The sequence below is a fragment of the Eupeodes corollae genome, chromosome 2 (genome assembly GCF_945859685.1).
Source record: "Eupeodes corollae chromosome 2, idEupCoro1.1, whole genome shotgun sequence".
Lineage (NCBI taxonomy): Eukaryota > Metazoa > Arthropoda > Insecta > Diptera > Syrphidae > Eupeodes > Eupeodes corollae.
This window is the reverse complement of record NC_079148.1, coordinates 127,006,269-127,027,603: the sequence shown is the minus strand read 5'-3', so window position 1 is coordinate 127,027,603 and position 21,335 is coordinate 127,006,269. Positions and strand designations below refer to the sequence as shown.

Sequence of the window (21,335 nt, the reverse complement as noted above, 5' to 3'; positions counted from 1 at the left end):
AGTTTTTCCGTTATAAGGCCAACAAAGTGTACACTTTTAATGAAATTTGAATTTTTCGCTAAAAACAAGTAGCCTTTGCGTTAATTTCTCGCTCCATACTGTTTGTACAGTAAAAAGCCTCAAACAAAAATTGTAGAGGACAAAATTATCTACAAAATGGTATACATATACAATATATATCCAATCGCACTTGCGCTATACATATTTTAATGTTTACCATACAAAATTACAATAATATATAATATATCATATTATAATAAAGATAATAAGAATGCATTCGTTTCCACACCACCATTGAGGAAGAAGCATGGTGCGTTTTTTTTTCATGGTTTCCCCGGTAGGCCTAGTCCATGTAGTCAACAATAGTTATTATAGGTATCATAGTTATCGTCAAAACAAAGTAATAAATATTACATTTAAATTATTATTAATCATCAACATCGCTCTCGTCTTCATGCATTTCTTCTTCTTCTTCTTCGTCATTTTGATCTTCTTCATTTTTTTCAAAATTATATGTATTGTCTTCTTCCGTTAAATCCGCTGACAAAACGTCAAGTGTGTCTATATTTTTATCTAAAGCATTATCGGAACTTGAATTGAAACATGACAGTCCACGACAATGTCCACAAATAATCGAACATTTGATACCAATTTTGCAACTGCAGTTAGTACCACAACCTTTTATACAGTTACAAAAAATTATATTCACCAATTCATCAGGTGCGGGTGGTAGCAATGTCATTATAGGTTCCAAAACATTGTTATTCATTATCCACCCCCAGTTTTCTGGGTTTAATTTGTTACCCAACCAAGTTTGTATCTGGTAATAAACTCGAAGCAGATGCTGTTGGGTGGCGCTATTTGTTGGTGGTAGAGATGATAATTTCACAGGCTTATTATTTCTAGTTAGCTTAGCAAATGTTATATATCTGTAATTATCGATGGAGACCACTTGTTTTTGGGCACCATACATTGCTAAAATAAATTTAATTCCATGTTTGAAAATGTCTTGAACGGAGCAATTTTGTTTTTTGAACACTGCTGCTGCACTTTGAAGGTCTGGACGATTTTCTAATAGTTTTAAAACTTTTACCTTTCCTTTATTAAAAAATGTAGATGGCGTATCACATCCTGTGACAGCGTGCAAAAATAAAATATGTTCTCTACCAAAATTGTAGTGATCCATGCTATTAGTAGATGAGTATATTTTTGTGTCAACTTTTCCTTTACCGGGTTTTAAAAAAAAAATTTGTTTTTGCGACGGAGTGCGTGCTATTAGTATAACTAAGAGATCTACGTCCTCTCCAACAATAACAGTTTTCCGAGTGTATGCTTCTTCAATTGCTGTTTCTATAATAAGTACGTCAGCATCGTCTTGAGCTTGTTTTGAAACTATATTCACATTTTCTAATTTTTGCATCAATGTAGAAATAAATCTGTTTTTATTCGATCGATTTGAAAGAAACTTTTCTTGACTTATAGGCACTTTCATTGTTTCATTAAAAAAAACTTCAAAAGACCCACTAAATGCCTCAGACCGTCGAAACTGTTCCATCGCCTTTATATTTTTACTATTATCGTTATATCCATCGAATACAACAATTACATTGGATCCAAAATGTTTTTTTAAATATGCAATATATTTATTAAATATACATTGAAAAGTATCATCTTGATGCCATATAACACGATGCAAAAGAAATCCACCGTAGATGATATAGGTAGCGTTTGAAGTATCCATTTCGTAAAGACTTGGTTTAAAACATTTGAATAATGTGGATTTATTCGTTTTTCGCATACCTACATCGTCAAATATAGCCAAAGGGTATGGAGATAATTCATATTTTAAATATTCATTTAGATTATCTTGAAATTTTGAATTTAAACTAATTCTTTGAAATAGTAGTAGAGGATCAATAGGAACTGAATGATCATGCACTTTAATAGAGCTTTTAACACTCAAAAGCGGAAGAACTCTGTTTGCTCGCTTGAATTTGAATGGTGGTGTGGAAACGAATGCATTCTTATTATCTTTATTATAATATGATATATTATACATTATTGTAATTTTGTATGGTAAACATTAAAATATGTATAGCGCAAGTGCGATTGGATATATATTGTATATGTATACCATTTTGTAGATAATTTTGTCCTCTACAATTTTTGTTTGAGGCTTTTTACTGTACAAACAGTATGGAGCGAGAAATTAACGCAAAGGCTACTTGTTTTTAGCGAAAAATTCAAATTTCATTAAAAGTGTACACTTTGTTGGCCTTATAACGGAAAAACTATCAACTTGACGTGAAAATGTCACAAGACCATTTTTGTAGATAATTACCTCCTCTACAATTTGTGTCCACAATTTTTTTTTGTACGACCAATAAAAAACGAGATATTAAAAAAAAGGCTAATTCCGTGACCTTTGACCTCGAATAACCTTTGACGCGTACATGATATCGAGGTCGACTTTTTACACATTGTTAACAACAACATAAAGAAGATGTGTACCAAAATTCAGCTAGGTGGGAATTTTTCCGAGCTGAACCCCTTTTTTCGTCTAATTTGACTGGACTATGTAGTTTAAGAAGCCACTTGCAACTTTGTGTAGCGAATTGAATTGCATTGGTTTCTGCGTTTATGGGAAGGTATACAACAATGGAGCATTCGTTGGCCTTACGTTATAAGAATTCAAGTTGATTTTCCAGAAGCTCGCATCTTTCCGACATCACATGAAGTTGGTTGTTAATTTCAAGTTTTCTTCTTTCAGAGAATTTATTTCGCTGTAAAGTCTCGTTAGATCATCCCTTGTAGCAAGATCTTTAAGTTTTTCGGTGAAAGATATCATTGAGGATGCCTTTCAATTCATCGATTAATAGATTTTAAATTCGTTTGATGAAGAGTATTTTTTGCTACTGGTGTTCGGTTCGGGAGAAGTTTCGTTTATATTTCGTTTTTTACAATTATGGTTCATAAGGACAATACCGTAACGACGAAAATGCCTTTTGGCGATAATAAAATCAAAGAATAAACTTCGTACCTTATGTTGTTACAGACGAATTTTGTGTTGTATAAATAAAAAAGGCAACAAAAAATACTTTATGAAGTTTTTGTTCAAAATTTGCAGATACTTTAATGAGAAAAATAAACTTTTTGTCCGAGCGAATAAATTTTAAACTTTCACCTTTGACAGTTGAAATGTCACTCCAAAGTATTATCGCGCACAATGCAAAATACCAAGTTTTTGAAGCAGTAGAGAAATCCATTTTGTTTTATGGTGCCCAGGCATGGGGCCACTTATAGTTTGATACGGTTGCAAAACTGTTAATATATTAACTTCGTAGAATATTTGTAGAATTATTTGTTGATGATTGAAACAGAAATGTCCGCTTTATTTATTCAAACCCTAAAACTCAATATCAACTATATATTTAAAGCAATTAATATGGATGCAGATAGACAACCACGGAAACTTATTAACTTTGCAGCCAATAATAACTCCTTATGGCATAAGGATACTCTGGACATAGTAGAGAGCTACAACTTTCCTCTTCAACTGAATTGTCACTCAAGAACCCAATAAAAGGAAACCCTTTACATATTTATTGAGCACATAGATGACCAAATGCGAATAAAATGGAGAGAAGACGCAGATGCCTCCACTCACAGAGAAATTTACATGACCTTGGAACCTAACTTGGGCTCCCATAACTACTTCAAAGACTGTCATAGCACCCAAAAAATTTCATATATATTTAGAGCAAGAGGAGAGGTGCTTCCCTTAAATTTCATACCCCATAGAAGTGATCTACCACTCTTTTGTTCAATATGCAACATGGTACAGCGTGAGGATTCCGTTCATTTCATAGGAGTATGCCCAGCATTTTAAGACATCAGAAGGAGCTGCTTTGGGAAACCAAGCTTGTCATCCGAAGAAGTGAAAAATGCTTTAAACGGTCCCGACTGGGAAGTTATTAACAAATTTTGCAAGACTTCACGTAGTTACCGAAAAATGATAATTGATGAAGACTTTTGAACTCAGATGAATCGACTTAAAGATAAAAAAAAAAAAACTTAATCTATATTAACAAATTGAAACTTATGCTAAGATTTGAAGATTTTTAGGAAAGATACTTGTTAGATAAAGAAGTCTTAAATTATCAAGAAATTAGATCATGAAATTGTGTTTGGGTTATAATATTCGCCCTTTAATAAAAGTGTTGGACAGAAAATACAACATTACAATTTATAGCTTCTTCATGTTTCTTTCCATTTTATTTTAATTTCATGTACTATTAAAATAATAATAAGCATCTTTTCCTTATTATATTATGAGTACAACTAATAAGTACTCAATTTTTGAATTTCATTTATTCTAAGTTTATGATAGGCCGTATGTTTCATTTCAAAATCTAATTTTATTTTTCTTCACTATATACATTTATGTAAAGTAAAAAATTATACACAGTCAGGTACTTTACCAATAAAATATTCAGTTTAACAAAATTCTTTATAAACAAACATTTTCAATAAATTCATTTGAGTACATATTTTAAATTTTGTTTGTATATTTTGTTTGTTTTAAGTTATTAAACTCATAAAATGATATTCCTACTCATGCGAAAGAGTTCAATGTATTTTAAAATCATAATAATTTTTTTTTTTTGAGTTTTCAATGTAGTTTTTCGCTGCGAGTATTTTGACTCGCAAATCAATTTTTAAATACATCTGTTTAGTGTTTATTATAATAAATAAAGTTCCTTGTTGTTTCAAGGTTGTTGTACTCGAAGTGTAAGCTTTTTTCAATTGTAAAAACAAATGTGGAAATATAAATTATTTCATACAGAATAAAAAGAAACGTAGGCATTTTGTTGAGCAGTTAATATGATGTCTGTAAGTACCGCAGACAATCTGAACATAAATTGTTTATTTGGTAATTAGTTTTTCAAAAAAAAAAATTAAATGCCTAAATTAAAATAATGTTAACGTTAAAAAAGTTTGCGTTTTACCAAAAGACTGTAAATATCATCACATATTTTCTTATTGGTGTATGTTTATTTAGAAGATGCAAATAGCATTTAAGCTTCGAAAATGTAATACAAACTTGAGCTGTTTTCTATTGAAAAATTAGAAACGCCTTTATAATCTAGAGATGTTCAAATGGTAGACATCTGGATTCAAGAGGACACAAGCGTCCACAGGTTTTTCGCAAAACCCACCTCTGTATATCAAATCCTACTCTCAAATCCCCGTGGTGAAAATCGGGTGCCTAGTACCTCAACGGGAGATTGGGTTCCAATCCTAGTGGAAAGTTGTTGGGGCAGCGAACGAGAGAGGGGGGAGCGGTCTTTCCAGTAAGGCACCTATCCTTATCCAGTTGGCAGCGGAGGAACTCCCGAGATGAAATCAACGGTTGCGTCTACAGTTCCTGTAAGGTTGAACTACTTAGTGAACACCTTATAGGGCTTCTTCGACTTATTCGAAGCCAAGGCCTATAAATAGCGATTTTATCCGGTTCCCCATCCTTGGAGTTATAATTAAGATATGGCCCTCCAGGTTGGAGGTTGTGTCGTCGGGGTGACTTCCTAGCCACGTAAAAGCTTCACAGTTGCGAAAAACCAACAAGCCCCGGATATGGACGGATTTACTGTTGACAACCAACGCAAACGAATTAGGGGCAAGGAACTTCGGATATGCACGTGGAGTGTTAGGTCTCTTAACAGACCACGTGCGGCCGAAGAATAAATTGAGGCCCTAGACCGCTATAAAGCAGACATCACCGCCATCCAGGAAATACGTTAGGATGGGCCGGCAAAAAGAGGATGAAAAACTGTGATATTTACTATGATGACTGCTACCAAGAAATCCAAGAGCGCTTATTTGGATGCGGCTTTGTCATTGGAACCAGACTTAGGCAAATTGTCTTGAGCTATTGAACGCATCAAGGTTTAATTCGGCAACATAAGCCTGATATGAGCGCACACCCCACAGAACAGAAAGACGACAACACCAAAGATATGTTCTTCGAGCTCCTAGATAAAACATATGAGCAGTGTCCTAGCTACGATATTAAAATAGTCCTGGGCGATTTTAATGTCAAGCTAGGAAGGGAAGACATCTTTGGTGGATTAATCGGGAAGAACAGCCTGCACGATAACACTTCCGACAACGGATTCAAGCTCATAGATTTTGCTGAGAAGCGAAACGTCATGGAAGCCAGTAGGTCGATCGCCAAAAACTTTTCCGACCGAGTTACAAGTAACCTCTCTCGAAGTTCTCTGCCGCCAACACAGTGTATCGAAAACCAGTGGCAAAATTGCCGAGATGCAATCAGAGAAGCCGCCTCTGATGTGCTGGGTTTCAAGCAGCCACCAACAAGGAACCCCTGGTTTGATGAGGAATGTCGGCAGGCAAATGCAGCCAAACAACAGGCACGCAACAAGCGCCGCTGCATAAAAGGACGAGAGCTGGTCATGAGCTCTATGAGCAGAAGAGGCGAGAGGAACTCGGACTTCTCAGAAGGAAAAAAGTAGGGCATGAGAAGCGTGTGGTCGAAGATATTGAGAGGTTTAAAAGCAGGAATGAAGTTCGAAAGTTTTATGAACAGGTGAAGCGAAATTCACAGGTACATAAACCTAGAACCGAAGGCTGCAAAGACGAAAGTGGAAACATAATAGTGGAACCGCAGTGAATGCTGAATATATGGGAGGACCACTTCTGCAGACTGTATAACGGCGACGCCGAACTGATCCATTCAACTTAGACTACGAAAGCCAACAATCCCGTCCTCCCGACTTAGACGAAGTAAAGATTCCCATATCTAAGTTGAAATCTAATAAAGCCGCTGGAGCGGATGGCTTGAATGCCAAGCTCTTTAAAGCAGCTTGAAATAAATTGGTTAGGAACATGCACCAACTTATCTAGATATGGCCGGTGAATTTAATTTCAGTATTGTTTGCCTGAACCTAAGGAATTAGACCCTCTAAACTGCACCAACTATAGAGGAATCAGTTTACTCAACATCGCCTATAAAATCATCTCTGCCATAATATGTGAACGTCTAAGGCCCCTCGTCAACAACCTGACCAGGAAAGTTCACAGTCGATCAAATACTTGAGTTGCGAGATAAGGAAAAACCATGACGTTTCCCAACAGCTAAGTGATTTAGATACTATAAGTTTGGTAGACGCTGCCTCTCATAGAATCGTATCCTCTAAAGCAGAAACACCCTAATATGAATACATTTCTGTTGACGATTTTTCTGCTATAATAAAAGAGTTGAGAGTACGGAAAACCGATGGATTTGATAACATACAAAATCTATACCTCAAAATTTACCCAAGTCGGGAAGAGAGTATTTAATGTTTATTACCAACGCCTGTATGAAGAATCAATACTTTGCTTAGATCTGGAAAATAGCGAAGGTCATACCAACATTGAAAGCCGATCAGTCTTCTGAGTAGTTTGAGTAAGGTGTTCTAAGAAGTATTAAAAAAATTAACTTATTAATTGAAGAAAAACATATTTTTCCTTACCAACAGTTTGAATTTAGGAGCCATCAAAGCAATTCCCATCAAGTCCTTAGGATTTTTAACATAATCAAAATAAATATTCTGAAGGAAGATCTACAGGTATGGTCCTATTAGACATCCAAAAAGCTTTCGACTCTGTTTGACATAGTGCTCTTATTTACAAACTGGAAACATTCGCGATTCCAAGTTTTCTCATAAAAACAATTCAAAGTTTTTTATCAGGAAGATGTTTTCAAGTGTACGTTAATAAATGTAAATCCGTTTTAGTTAATATTTAATATGGCGTCCCTCAAGGCTCAATTCTTGGTCCTGTTTTATATAATGTGTACACGTCTAAGTTTCCACAATTATTTTATGTAAAGTAGTGACTTATGAAGATGACATCTGCATAATTTCTTCGCATGAGTTTGGAATATTGAAACCAATGTTCAAAATACACTTGAAATTTTAAAGAGATATTATATCAAATCTAAAATTAAACTTTTAACTTTTAAAATTAAGCTATATAACTATAAAATAGGAGTCCAATGTGCAATATGTGCGCAGGCCACTACACAATTGATAACAATGCCTGTGTACGTCCACAAAATCATCGTCTATTGAAAGCCTTACTTTAATTTTGAAATAAGCTTTCTCATAGACAAGTAAACATTTTTTAAGAAATTCAAACGTAAAACGAACATTTTAAGCATTTTATAAATGCTAAATAACTTAGTTAAAAAGTTGAAAAATTGTATGTGTATATACAAAATTCTTTTAAAAAAAAAGCTAAATTATTTTGGAAAATTTAAATACCATTAAAATTTTTGAAGATAAATTCATTTTTAAGATTATCTTAAAATGTAGGTAATTCTTTAGATACAGGAGCTCTTTCTTACGGATAAGTCGTTCATTTTATTTTTCGTGCTCAAAAGATCTAAAATACCTACTTTTTTAAAAAAGTTCATCGCTTTTATTTCAAACTTTAAAAATTCACAAAAAACAACTGTAATAAGTAAAATTTAAAAACATTTTTCCCTCTAATCACCTTATAGTCATAAAAATTGTTTGAAAAATGATTTCGTTAAAAGAATCTTCATCTCTACAAAACTAATTTGAGTAACTAATAATTATTATAATTGAACATTAAAAGTATCATTTTTAACATAAGTTCCTACAAATTCCCAACCCTTTAAAGCTCTTGAACTTAAACTAAGTTTCATTTTCTTTAATTCAAGACTATGTAATTTTTCATGTTTGTATCTACTGAAAATTCAGATTTACAGAAAAAAAATACATGTAATGAAAAAGAAAAACATCAATAATTTTCACGTCATAACATCAAAAAGTTTCCCTCAAAACCGTGTATATAGTCCACAAGCTAACTTGTTGAATAAACCTGTACTTTTACTAACATAAATTACAAGTTTTATGTGATTTAAATTACTCTCTTAATTTTCTTCTTTTCTCTCGGTATGGTTAGAAATTTAACGAAATCCACAAGTGTTATTTTTCGTTAAGTTTATCTGATTCTCTCTCTGCCGGAAAACAACACTGTTTCTGTGCCAAACAGGTGGTCTATGTCTGGTCTGGTATTTTGTAGATTTATTTTATAACCAAAACAAAACATCCTTTCTCTCGCCAAAAATATATTCGTATCCATCTTCTCCCAATCCACCAAAGCGACGCAACGAGACGACGACGACAATCCAACTTTTCCCAAAGCTTTTCCACAAAATCTTTCATAAAAGCTCAATCTTTGGATTCCAAAAAAATTCAGATAGATTTTCCTCAGATTGTCTTCAAAATGGTTAGTCTCGCGTTTTCCCTCGTCGACTACGGTCGAACAAGCTGAAAATCGGAAGGAAAATGTCTCCCTCCTTAGATGGAAAAAGGATCTCTATAAAGTGCCACACAAATAAAGATAGAATATCTATGTGTTTGTGTTAGTATTTGTGTATAGTTTCATTGTGTTTAGTGCTGCACAAGTGAATATACAAGAGCCACTCTTATCATAGAGGAATACAACAACAGAAAAAAACGCAATATCCAACCTCTCGGATCTCGGTGCTCAGGTTCACCTTTGAATATTGGAATCTTTTTCAACAACCGGGTTCATTGCATGAAGTTGATTGTACTGTGCGATGGTGCATTGTATCCTTTATATCCTTTGTATCTGCAGTAATAGCAGCACACTGCATGTGATGCGATTTATTGCATTCGGAAATGCAAAAGTGCATGCGAGATAGTAAAAGTAAAGTGAAAGAGGGTGATTTTATTTTTAGGCCAAACTAATTAAAGTGAAATTTTTACTACAAAAAAAAATACACCTACCGCATAGATAGCAAGTTTGTGTATCTTTAAGATACTTTCAGTGTTTTGAGGGTTGTTGATGTGAATAAATCCTAAATTTAAAATACCTCCCTCATAGGAAGTTTCTTGATTAAAATTGAATACGAGTAATAAAAACCAAAGTAAAGAAAATATCTCAAAAAGAAATAAGGAGAAAAGATAATTCATAAAATTGAATTCGGATCTCATCACGTCCTGTGTCCTGTGTGTGACAAGTGTTTCCCGTGTCGATCTTCATTTTTATCTTTAAGTAATTGATTTCGGATACCTTCCTCCAGCACCAAATATCATCATATATCGAATCTGGATTATGTACCTCAGACACTGTCGAAGTTGTAATCAAAATACAAAATAAGGAAAAAACAAACAATCCCCCAGCGTCAAATTTGCAATCTTCATATCAAACTCAGGATATGTTTATCTAAAGGTAGGTCCTAAAGGATATAAGGAGGGGGCCTAATAGCTTGTGCGTGATTGGTTTATTTTTACGGACCACTGTATGAATATTGAATATTTTTTTTTCTTCATCTGCAAAACCGAAGTGAGTTTGAGTATCTTTCAGATACAATATCTATCTACTGTATGGTGTTTTCGATTTTGTACACTTTTCTTCGAGTTGTTTTTCTTTTTTTTCCATTGGGAAGAAGGGGGCCCATACCAAAAGTATATTATGCTAATTTTTTGAAATATTCCCTGCGGGTAGTTTTTGATATCCCCTATCGATTGTTTTTGTTTTATTTTTAATTTGTTTTCAAATATCTCTTTTTTTTCTTTTAACTTAGTTTGAAATAATTTTTTCAGTTCGTTTTTATTTATGAAATTTAAATTGGATTTAATGGATTTTTGTTGCGTTGATTAAGAAGAAAATTGTGCCCGGCAGTTGTGAATCTGAATTTCTAAGCTATTTTATGCGAAGGTGGAAAATGAGCATCAGCAGTGCTGAGGGAAAAAAAAAGGAAAAGAAGATGCCAATTAAAGTTAGAAAATCAAAAGTGAAAAAAAAAAACCATTTTTTTTCGCTTTTGTTTATAGATATTCTTCTCAATTGAAAAACGAACGAGATTTTCCATAAAATTTAAATTTGTTTGCTGCAAGCTTGGGAGATAAGTTTATCAAGTAATTAAAAGTGTTTTTAGAATAAAAATTGAATTAATTCGAGCAATCAAGGTGTTTTTCTGACTGCGGATGCTAATGCCGTGGCGAATTATTATTTTTGACTTTGAGATTTAGGTAATAATAATTGTTTTGGACTGCTGTTTCTGATGATGATTCTGATGATGGTGAAAGTGAAAGAGAATTAAATTAAATTCAATCAGCATTGCAGTGTTGTTGTAGGGATTTAGATATTTGATGGTTTGTTTCAAAATTGGTTAAGCACGAGAAAAACGAAAAAAGGAATAAACAAAAAAACAAACACTTCCTACAGAGAGAGTAACAGCTAAAATAATTAGAATCTTATTAGCTAGGAAAATTAATTGTTGTTTGGTGTTCCTTTCGTGGAAAATTTGTCAAGTTCATTTAATTTAATAATATTTTTTAATGGATTTCTCTTGTTCAAGGATATTTTTTGTGTTTAAGTAGTGTCCTCGACAGGGAGTGTTGAGTTAGATATAATTTAACACCAACAAAGTTTTTTAACTTCCCATAGGAAGTTATTATAATGGGTCCGATTTGTCAAATTGAAAATTTTGAAATTTCTAGACGTTTCAAGGTCCCTAGAGTCGAAATAAAAGATTTTTAGAAAGATGTCTGTGGGGGCGTGTGTACTTACGTTCGCGACGTTTTTTTCGTAGTCCATAGCTCAAGAACCAGAAGAGATATCGATTTTAAATAAATTTTGTTATACAGATAATAAGGCAGAACGATGCTGAAAGGGCTCTCAAGAAAATTGCGTGGGTGGTTTTTTTACCATTGCAACTTAAAAAAAAGGTCAAAATGTTGGTTAACCGTAAATATCTTACGAATTAAAAACGCTAGAGACTTGAATTAAATTTTATATAATACATTGTAACGTGTTATCAAAGAAGTATATTTTTTGAAAAAAATCCATTTAAAGGTTTTTCTTATAAATCAAAAAAAAACTGAAAAAAAAATTGTCACCTCCAAAATTTTAAGATTAAAATATGAACAAAACAAATTTTGTGCAACGAAGAGTAATGTTTTTGACATCAGATAAAATTTTGTTGGTAAAAAAAAGTTGGTAAAAATTGAATATCGATTCAAATATCTTTTCAAACTTATTTTACTTATAAGAAATATTGTTTTCAACATTTCGAAAAATGTTGAGAAAAATCGAATTGACAGTTTTTTAAGAAGAAATAAAAACCTATTGGCTTTAATTTACTTTTATCTTTCAAAAAATATTGTTGTCAATATTCAGTACAGTTTTGAAAAAAATCAAATTGACAGTATTTTTACAAAAACTTAATAACCGAACAAAAATTAACAAAACTTTGCAAAAAATGATTTTCGACTCAAATATCTTTTCAAAAATTTGGGATAATACCTTCTAACTTATTTTTACTAATAAGACATATTGTTTCCAACATTAGGACACATTTTGAGAGAAATCAAATAGACAGTTTTTTAAGAAAAAATAAAACCCTAAAAAAAAATGTATAAAAGTTGGTAAAAATTGATTTTCTATTTAGATATCTTTTCAAAAATTGTAGATATTGGCTTAAAACTACTTTTATCTTTCAAAAAATATTGTTGTAAACATTCAGTAAAATTTTGAATAAAAAAAAATTAATGGTTTTTGTACAAAAAATTAAAAACCTAAACAAAATTTAACAAAAGTTGCTAAAAATTTACTTTCGACTCAAATATCTTTTTAAAAATTTAAAATATTGGCTTCAATCTAATTTTATCTTATAAGAAATATTGTTTTCAACATTCGATTATATTTTGAAGAAAATCGAATTGACAGTTTTTTTACAAAAAATAAAACTCTAAAAAAAAACCATACTAAAACTTGGTAAAAATTTACTTTCGACTCAAATAGCTTTTCAAATATTAAAAATATTGGCTTCAAACTTATTTTATTTAACAGAAAATATTGTTTTCGATATTCAGTAATTTTTATATAAGAATCCAACAGTCCGTTTATTCATAAAAAGTAAAATCTACAAAAAATAGTACGCAAATTTGGTAAAAATAAAATACTAATTTCCTGGGAATGGTTGGTTTTTCCGTGGTTTGGAAGATTAATGCTCAAGAAGGGAATGTTAATTTTATGTAATCAACTCTTATTTTTGGAGTTACATTTATTACTAAAAATTCAAGAATTAGTAGAGATTTGTTTTCAAAGAGAACTATAGCAAATTTAAAAAATAATGAAGTTGTTTAAAGTTTTTCGTAGGTTCGGTTAAAAAGACTGTCTTGTGATGAAGTTCCCTTTAACTTTCAAACTAAATGTCTTTGCTAAAATAAATTTGTGTATGATAAATTATTATTATTAATTATGTATTTTGATTGAAAACATGACACTGAAGATACTAATCCTGTGTACGAAGATGAAAAAATAAATCCAAAACATATCCAAAACATCAAGCATATGAAAAATAAAATCTTAAAAAGAAATGTTAGATAAATTTGAGTTAGGGTAAAAAGTTTTTATTTTTATTTTTATTTTACACCCTTTTTATGTGTTTGTCAGTTCTTCACTCAAAGGGAATAGAATGTACCTTTTTATCTTTTTTCAAATCATAGGGCTACTGCAATTCAATGGAGAAATGTTGAAGGGAAAAATTTGTTTTGAGTTCAAGGGCATAGAAAACAAATTTCTTTGAATATAACATATTTTAAGTTTTTTATTTTAAATAAATATAGGCTATGAGTTCGTATTGAAACCAAAAACTCGTTAGTTTGTAAGGATTCAAAAAGTTGTGATTCTTAAAAAATTTTACAATAGAATAGACTTTTATTGTGCGATATAAAGATTTGAATTAAAATAATTATTAATAAAAGTTTTTAAGCAAAGGATAATGCCTAAGAATATATTATTACTTCAATTCTTTTGCAAAGATATTTTTGAAAGTACGTTAGGACTCCTTTAAGATTTAAATATCAATTCAAAAATATTTTACATGCTTTGTTAAAACAAATTTGTTTAGTTTAGTTTAATTTTTAAATTAAGCGTGCAAGTGACTTCACTCTTAAAAATAGCCATAGAAAAACTCGTACTTTCAAAACTTCTATTTGGTTTTTGATAATGATATTTCACTAAAGGAATATTGGAGATAAAAACATTGTCTTAAAAGTCCATCAATATCAGGAATGAATTATTATATATTCAGTCCAAAAAAATGAATTTCTTCCGAAAAATTATACTTTCAAAGAGAACAAATATTTTTCTTTTCAAATCTGTAAAATTGTAAAATCGACCAGAAAACAATAAAATAAAATAAGCTCGGATGCGACCCACGCTGACAACTTCTTACTATTAATTATTCTTCAAAATTTAAAAATTACCAATAATATTTTGCATAAAATGAAATAGTTTGATTTCGGAATCTATTTTTGTTAACGATATTTTTAATCGAAAACCCATTTTTACCAATTTAAGTATCATTTCTTAAAAATTTGCATTTCTTAAATAAACAAATACAAATTGGATGAATGAAATTAATTTGAAGTCAATATCTTTTATTGTTCACGATATATCGTGAACCGAACATAAATTTTTACCAAATGTTCGTATTATTTTTTGTAGATTTTACTTTTTTTTTATGAAGAAACGGTCTTTTGAATTTTTATCCAAAAATTCACTGAATGTTGAAAACAATACTTCAACTGAGATAAAATAATCAAAATCAAGTATCACGAACTTTTAGAAATGCTTTTTTTAGGTTTTTTCTTTTTTGTTAAAAAACTTTCAAATTAATTTTGCAAAATATTTTATCGAATGTTTTCATACGATAAAATTAGATTCAAGCCAAAATCTCAAAGTGCTTAAAAGAATTTTAATTCGAAAATCAATTTTTATCTACTTTTGTTAATTATTTCTTAGGTTTTTAATTTGTTTGTTAAAAAAAACTGTCAACTCGATTTTCCTCAAAATGTTACTCAATTTTGCAAAAATATATAAAAAAAATTAGTTTAAAGCCAATTTCTCAAAGCTTTAAAAACTTTTGTGTCGAAAATAAATTTTTACTAACTTTTAAAATATATTTTTTTAGGTGTTTATTTTTTGTAAAAAACTGTCAATTCGGTTTTTTTTTAAATTGTACCAAATGTTGAAAATAATAATTCTTATAAGATAAAATAATTTTTAAACCATCATCTCAAATTTTTGAAAAGATATTGAAATCGAAATTTTTACCAACTCTAGGCAGTGTATTTTTAGGTTTTTTTTTTATACAAAAAACTGTCAATTCGATTGTTCTCAAAATCTTAAAAAATGTCAAAAACAATATTCTTCGTTGCAAAAATTGTTTTGGAGATAAAATCGTTTTTTATTTGTAAAATTTTCGAGGTGACAAATATTTTTTTCAGGTTTTTTTTTATTTATAAAAAAACATAAATTCGATTTTTTTCAAAAAACACATTTTCTTTGCTATCACGTTACAATATTTAATACAAAAATTTAATTCAAGTCTCTAGCGTAATTGGTTCGTGAGATATTTATTGTTAACCAAAATGTTCATCTTTTTTTTAAAACTGATATGGTAAGAAAATCACCCACGCTATTTTCTTGGAAGCAATTTCTGCATCTGTCAGCATTATTATTTATTAAAACAAAATTCATTCGAAGTTGATATCTCTTCTTGTTTTTGAGCTATGGACGACGAAAAAAACGTTGCGAACGTACGGTTTTCTAAAACTCTTTTTGACACTAAGTCTAGGGACCTTGAAACGTCGAGAAATGTCAAAGTTAAAAATTCGACAAATAGGACCCATTACAATAACTTCCTATTGCAAGTTAAAAAAATTATAATTTGTGCAGTTTAAGATTTTCTTAAATTTGAAAAATTTGTACTTTCAAAATTTCTATTTTTGTTATGGTAATCCAGGGAGAGCATTAAAATTGAAAATAAAACAAAAATGCAGAACAGTTTAAAATTTATAAATAAGTTAATAAGTCCAAAAACATGAAATTCGTCCAAAAAATTATGTTTTCAAAAAGTACTAAGGTTTTTTTTTATATTCTAAAATCAACCAGAAAATAATAAAATAAAATCATTAAATTATGATACTAAAAAATAAATAAATTGGGTCACGCAACAGGCCTTACAGAACGAGGGCCTAGTGACTTACAACTCTCAACCATTACTGTGCGAGTAATTGCAGGGATGGAGGGAATTTACAGTTTATATGCCGAATCCGAATCCGAACGGATAATTTGAGAAATCACTCTTTTATGTAAAGAGTTACTCCTGGAGAATTTGTCAATTCCTCGCAAGAGGCAGTACCCATGAAAAGACTTTAGATGGCATAAGCATGGATCAAAACCAAGACCTCTGGCATGACAATCCAACGCACGAACCATCATGCCACGGGTACTACTAAATACTAAAAAATCTTAATATTTCCTATTTCTGCTGAAGTTTTCGAGTATAAAAAATAGTAATTATATAGCTACATGTAAACTGTAAGGTCACTTACAAATTTATTACAATATAAGTTTCTGTAGTTCACTATCACTTTAAGGACGTATAGGGTGGGGCGTGGTTACTTTCTTATTTGAAACTCTCACAACTAAGTGGCTATTGAAAGTAGTTTGGTTAGTGTACAAAAGAAACATAATGGACCTTCCAGAACCGTCAGAACGCCAGAAAACATCGAAAGGGTAAGGGCGGAAATTTTTAAATTCCCTAGGCGTTCTGCACACAAACATTCGACTGCTTAAGAGATTCTTAGTCGCACAGTGAGACGAATTCTCCATAAATTCCGTAGTGCAATAACTTAATCCACACGATTATTTTGCGTGAACACTTCCCCGAACGGCTCATCTCTCTTAGAGGCGATCTTCAGAACGCCATATTTAGACCAACAAATTAAATTAATTAATTAATTAAATTAAAGTTATATTGCCTGTGGAATAACCAAAACTAAATGATTAAATTTAAACGAAAATCAAATATTGTACTTTAAATTAAAAAAACAATAATTTAACTAATAAAGTTTCCATAAAATGGAAATTCCAAACGGTAGTTCTTTTTTCCGAGTTTAAAAAATACAGTTTTTAGATTTGTATCAAATTTACGTAGTATCGAGCGCAGTGTAAATTAGAACTTATAGAAAATCGTATCTTGAAAAACGCTATTATTTAAGAAAATACTGACCTTTGCGTTGAAGCACATTGGTGATTTTACATTCTTCGGTGGTTAATTCTTCAAGTGAGAAAAGAAAGTTCAAATAAATAAACTTGGTTGCGTCATGGAATAGTTATAAATAAATACTTATTTTTTGGCCTTATTTCATTTTGTCAACTGCTAAAAATTGAGTTATTATACTTCTTTAAAGTTGCAGTTCTTGCCAAAATATTGTTTAGTGAAAATAATTAATAATTGAAAATAGTGGTTATTTTAGATAACATTGTTTTTAAAATTTTAAATTAAACCTAAATTCTAATTAAAGTAACACCTAAAAATATTGAACAACCGACAACTTTTTTTTATAAAATTTTTAAAATTATTGACATTAATATTTGTTAAGGAGATTTCTTCTATTCAAATTAAAACAAAATAAAAATATCATCTTGTATAAAAGTGTTTGTCTTAAATTCTGTTCCTAAATTCCGTTTGTGAGAAATTTTTTAAAACGTGTTTAAAAACTTGTAATAAAAAGTAATTATTAATTTTAGGAATTCTTCCTCATTGTTTTTTGTATTTCTAAAATTATTTTTTTTTCTAAAACCATTGGTTGACTTTTATTTAAAAAAAAGTACTCCCTCAAAGAAAATTCTACTAATTTTTGTAGATTTTTAAGTATTTTTTTCTTAAATTCTATCAACGGAGATTCGTTGTGTTTTCGAAATCCTATTTAAATTTTTGCTATCGAAAATTTAACACAAACATTTTTTTATTCTTTATTTTCTTCTTTTATTTTTGTGTATATGTTTACTGCACAGCTCCGAGCTTCTTGATAATGTGTCTTAATGTTATTTGTCATTATTTTCATAGAACGAATAAGACACCCCAAAAAAGTTTCCTCTGAGAACGGATATCACGATAAGAATGATAAAATCATTGTTTACACTCAATTATTTGTAAATTTAGGCTTCAACAAAAAAAAAATTCAAGACACCCTAAATTTTATATTTTACCCAACAGGTAGGTGAGGGTCTGGGAATAGCTTTAAGGAACTTTGTAAATAACTTTTCAATCCATATAATATTAGAGATAAACCCATAAAAGGTCCTTCTTTTCCTTAATCTTTTATTTGTTGATTTTCGGTCTTTGTACATTTTTTAAAACCCTGCTTTTTTTTAGCTAGGTGTAAAGGTACATACAATCCATAACTAAAAGTTGTGTCTAACATGACAACAACAAAATGTTTTCATCACCTTTTTAAATTTTTCTTTCCTTGCTTCTTCAAATATATTAAATCCTAATTCATCACGTGCCATTTGAAAAGGATATTGAATTTATAATCTTCAAGTAAGAAAAAAAAATAAGGAAATGCTGCAAAAAAAAATAAGATTTCATTTACAAGGACATCGATTTTCTTTTGTTGATTCAAGAAGAAGAAGAAGGAGCAAAAAAAAACTATGTGTCTCTGACACAAAGATTACATCCAGAGCAAATTTGCCGGCGTTATTCTTGACCTTGCTTCTTATATAGAGGCTCTGAATGGTTCAATAACATATTGTATAGGGCTTTTGTATCGTCTATACACACAGATTCGTATTATTTAGTAAGGTGCTCAAAATATATATGTATTAAGTATTTTTAGAAGCCTTCATCATTCGGGTAGGGAATAAGCACACTACTTTAAAAAATGAAATTGCTTTTCTTAACATTGAAAATGGATGGGCTTGAGTTCAATATGATTTCGAGAAAAGGAAAAATACAAAATAAAAACACACATAAACGATGATGTTTAGGGTTTATACAGATAAATTGCAAAAGATCTATTATTCAATTCATTGATTTAAGCCCAGACATAAGATACTTAGTTTTTATGGTTAAAGGCTTTAAAGCGGCTAACTATTGGATTAAAGATGTGAGTTAAAGAGTACTCGTATGTTAGGACTAAAGTCAAAAGTTCTGAGAAATTTTATTCTTTAACGAATTGTCTGTTGAAATTTGCTCATATGGTCCACTAATTTAAACAAATTAAATCTGCATTAAAGAAGAAGTCTTTTGTTTAATGTTTGAAGAGCTGTTCGAAGTTTCCTGGATAAAATACTTTAGTCACTCGTGTCAAAAACTTTCAATGATTTTTATGTTTTTGAGTTTTTATAGAATCAAAAATAATCAGGAGTTTTTTTCGGACGATTTCTCAAATTCTTAGAAGAGTTCCGAAAATCATTTCTAATAGCTCCTCATAATGCAGGAATCAATAATTTTCCAAAAAAACAACATGCTTATTATTTTTTTCAGGAAATACTTCTATAAAATTATATAGTTCAAGACTTAGAACCAAACCCTTTAATAAAGCAATCATATTTATGTTTTTCAATGTACAAAAGTCTTAAAAAATGAAAATTGGCATGACGAGAAGTCATATTACGTTCTATGACATTTTTATTTTTGTTTCTGTTTGATGTATAATTGAACCCTTTTTGTTGTTGCTCTTTCAAAAAGCTATTTTCTTGTTTAAAATCTAAGAATGACAAGAATTCAATTTCGGAAAAACTAATTTAAATTTTATTGATTTTTGCATTACTTGCAGCAGAAACATCAGAGAGGGATACAGAGGGAAATGGGAATATATTTTTTTTATTTCTTGAATGTGATTTGATTTTGTTCTTGCATTTCTGATGTTGAAATGTTTCTAACGACGAAGACGACACGACGACGCAACGGTAGAACCACGACACGATAATATTTGTTAGATATTTGTGGTACATAAATTCTTCTTTTCCGGAACTTTTCAATTACAAGATGAATATTATTGTTGCTGTTGTTGTTTTTACGATTTAAGCTCAGGTGCTGTGAAAGATTGTTATTATTTCTGTGGAATTATCAAGAATTTTAAGATTTTTAGTTGAAGAAAAAAAAGAATAACAAAATTATTTTTAATAATAACAACATTTTAAGGAAGAATTCAACTTTTTTTGAAGATAGTTTTGTGGGGAAAATTATGCATTGGACTTCAAATAAACTTGCTTTGGAATTTTGTTTTCATTTAAGGTTTTCTAACTGAAAGGTTTTTGGTGGAATTTAAATGATTGATGCACTTATTTCACTAAAACGAACATGATTAAACATTTGCTGGAGTTATTAAGCACAGGTTGTAGGTATGACTGTATTCATAATTCTATGGTATGTTCACTAAAATTTGCGAAGACTTCGAAATCTCAAATTATATTTAAAAGAATGTATTTTAAGTTTTGTGACTTAATATAAATTTGTTTTTCGAATAAAAAATGTTGATATTTTTTGGAAGTATACAATTAATCCAATTATTTGCTTTTATTCATTTATTGTTTTGAGTAAAAAAATTACGCTTTTTCTAACTTTGAATTTTGAATTATCATTTATTACTATCGGATATAAATTTGTTTGTTAAGGATCTTTTTAAGGGTGCATTTGGTACAAATAAATCACAGATAGGTAGTATTATATCAAAATGTATTGTTTTATTATCCAAGTGTGTTAAACAATAAGGTTTGTGTAGGATATTTTTGATAAATATTTTTATTTCTATTATTACACTGTTGACATTACAACCGCCTATGATATGGTCAGTCACTCTTTCCTTTTGAAAAAATTGCATGATGTTGGTTTCCGAGGACTCAGACAGTCAAAGTAGTTAATGTTCTAAGTGATTCCATAGATATTAGCTTGGGTGACCCACAAGGGTCAGTTCTTGTACCCATTCTTTTCTTGGTTTATATAAATTCCATTCTCAATCTGCCAATTTTAAGGGAAAGTTAACGCATTTTCTGATGATATAGCAATTGGATACAATTCATTTAGTCCATTAAATTTGGTTTCACATATAAACACTGCTGTACATTTATTAAGGGTATGGTTTGTGGACCATAAATTTTTAGTCATTAACAAATCCAAACTCATGATGTTCAGCAATGGACTAAATGACATAAAGTTATTGTTCCATGCTCTGTCTTGTTCTAGTTTTAAACTCTTCAATAGCAAATGTCTAGTATCTCATTTAATAACTACATTTCACCACTGGCGTCGAGAATTGCATGGCAATTTCTGGGCATTCTTTCTACTAATTTGACGGCGTATTTAAGAGGCAAGGATCTTCAGATCTGACGAATTTCGTAAGACAACTGCTTCAAAGTTTATGTGCGTCTTCCACGAAGCTTCTGTTTAATATATGCCCACATATTTT

The 21,335-nt window shown here is 30.4% G+C and overlaps 1 protein-coding gene across 1 annotated transcript in view; it reads left to right on the top strand.

Annotated features, from left to right (window-relative positions):
• The first annotated feature begins 9,338 nt into the window (after positions 1-9,338).
• The window catches only part of LOC129944004 (adenylate cyclase type 6), a 117,022-nt gene continuing 105,025 nt past the window's right edge, over positions 9,339-21,335 (top strand). Inside the window, exon 1 of the mRNA XM_056053128.1 lies at positions 9,339-10,290. The gene's annotated coding sequence lies outside the window, so the exon portion shown is untranslated. The remainder of the gene's footprint in view (positions 10,291-21,335) is intronic.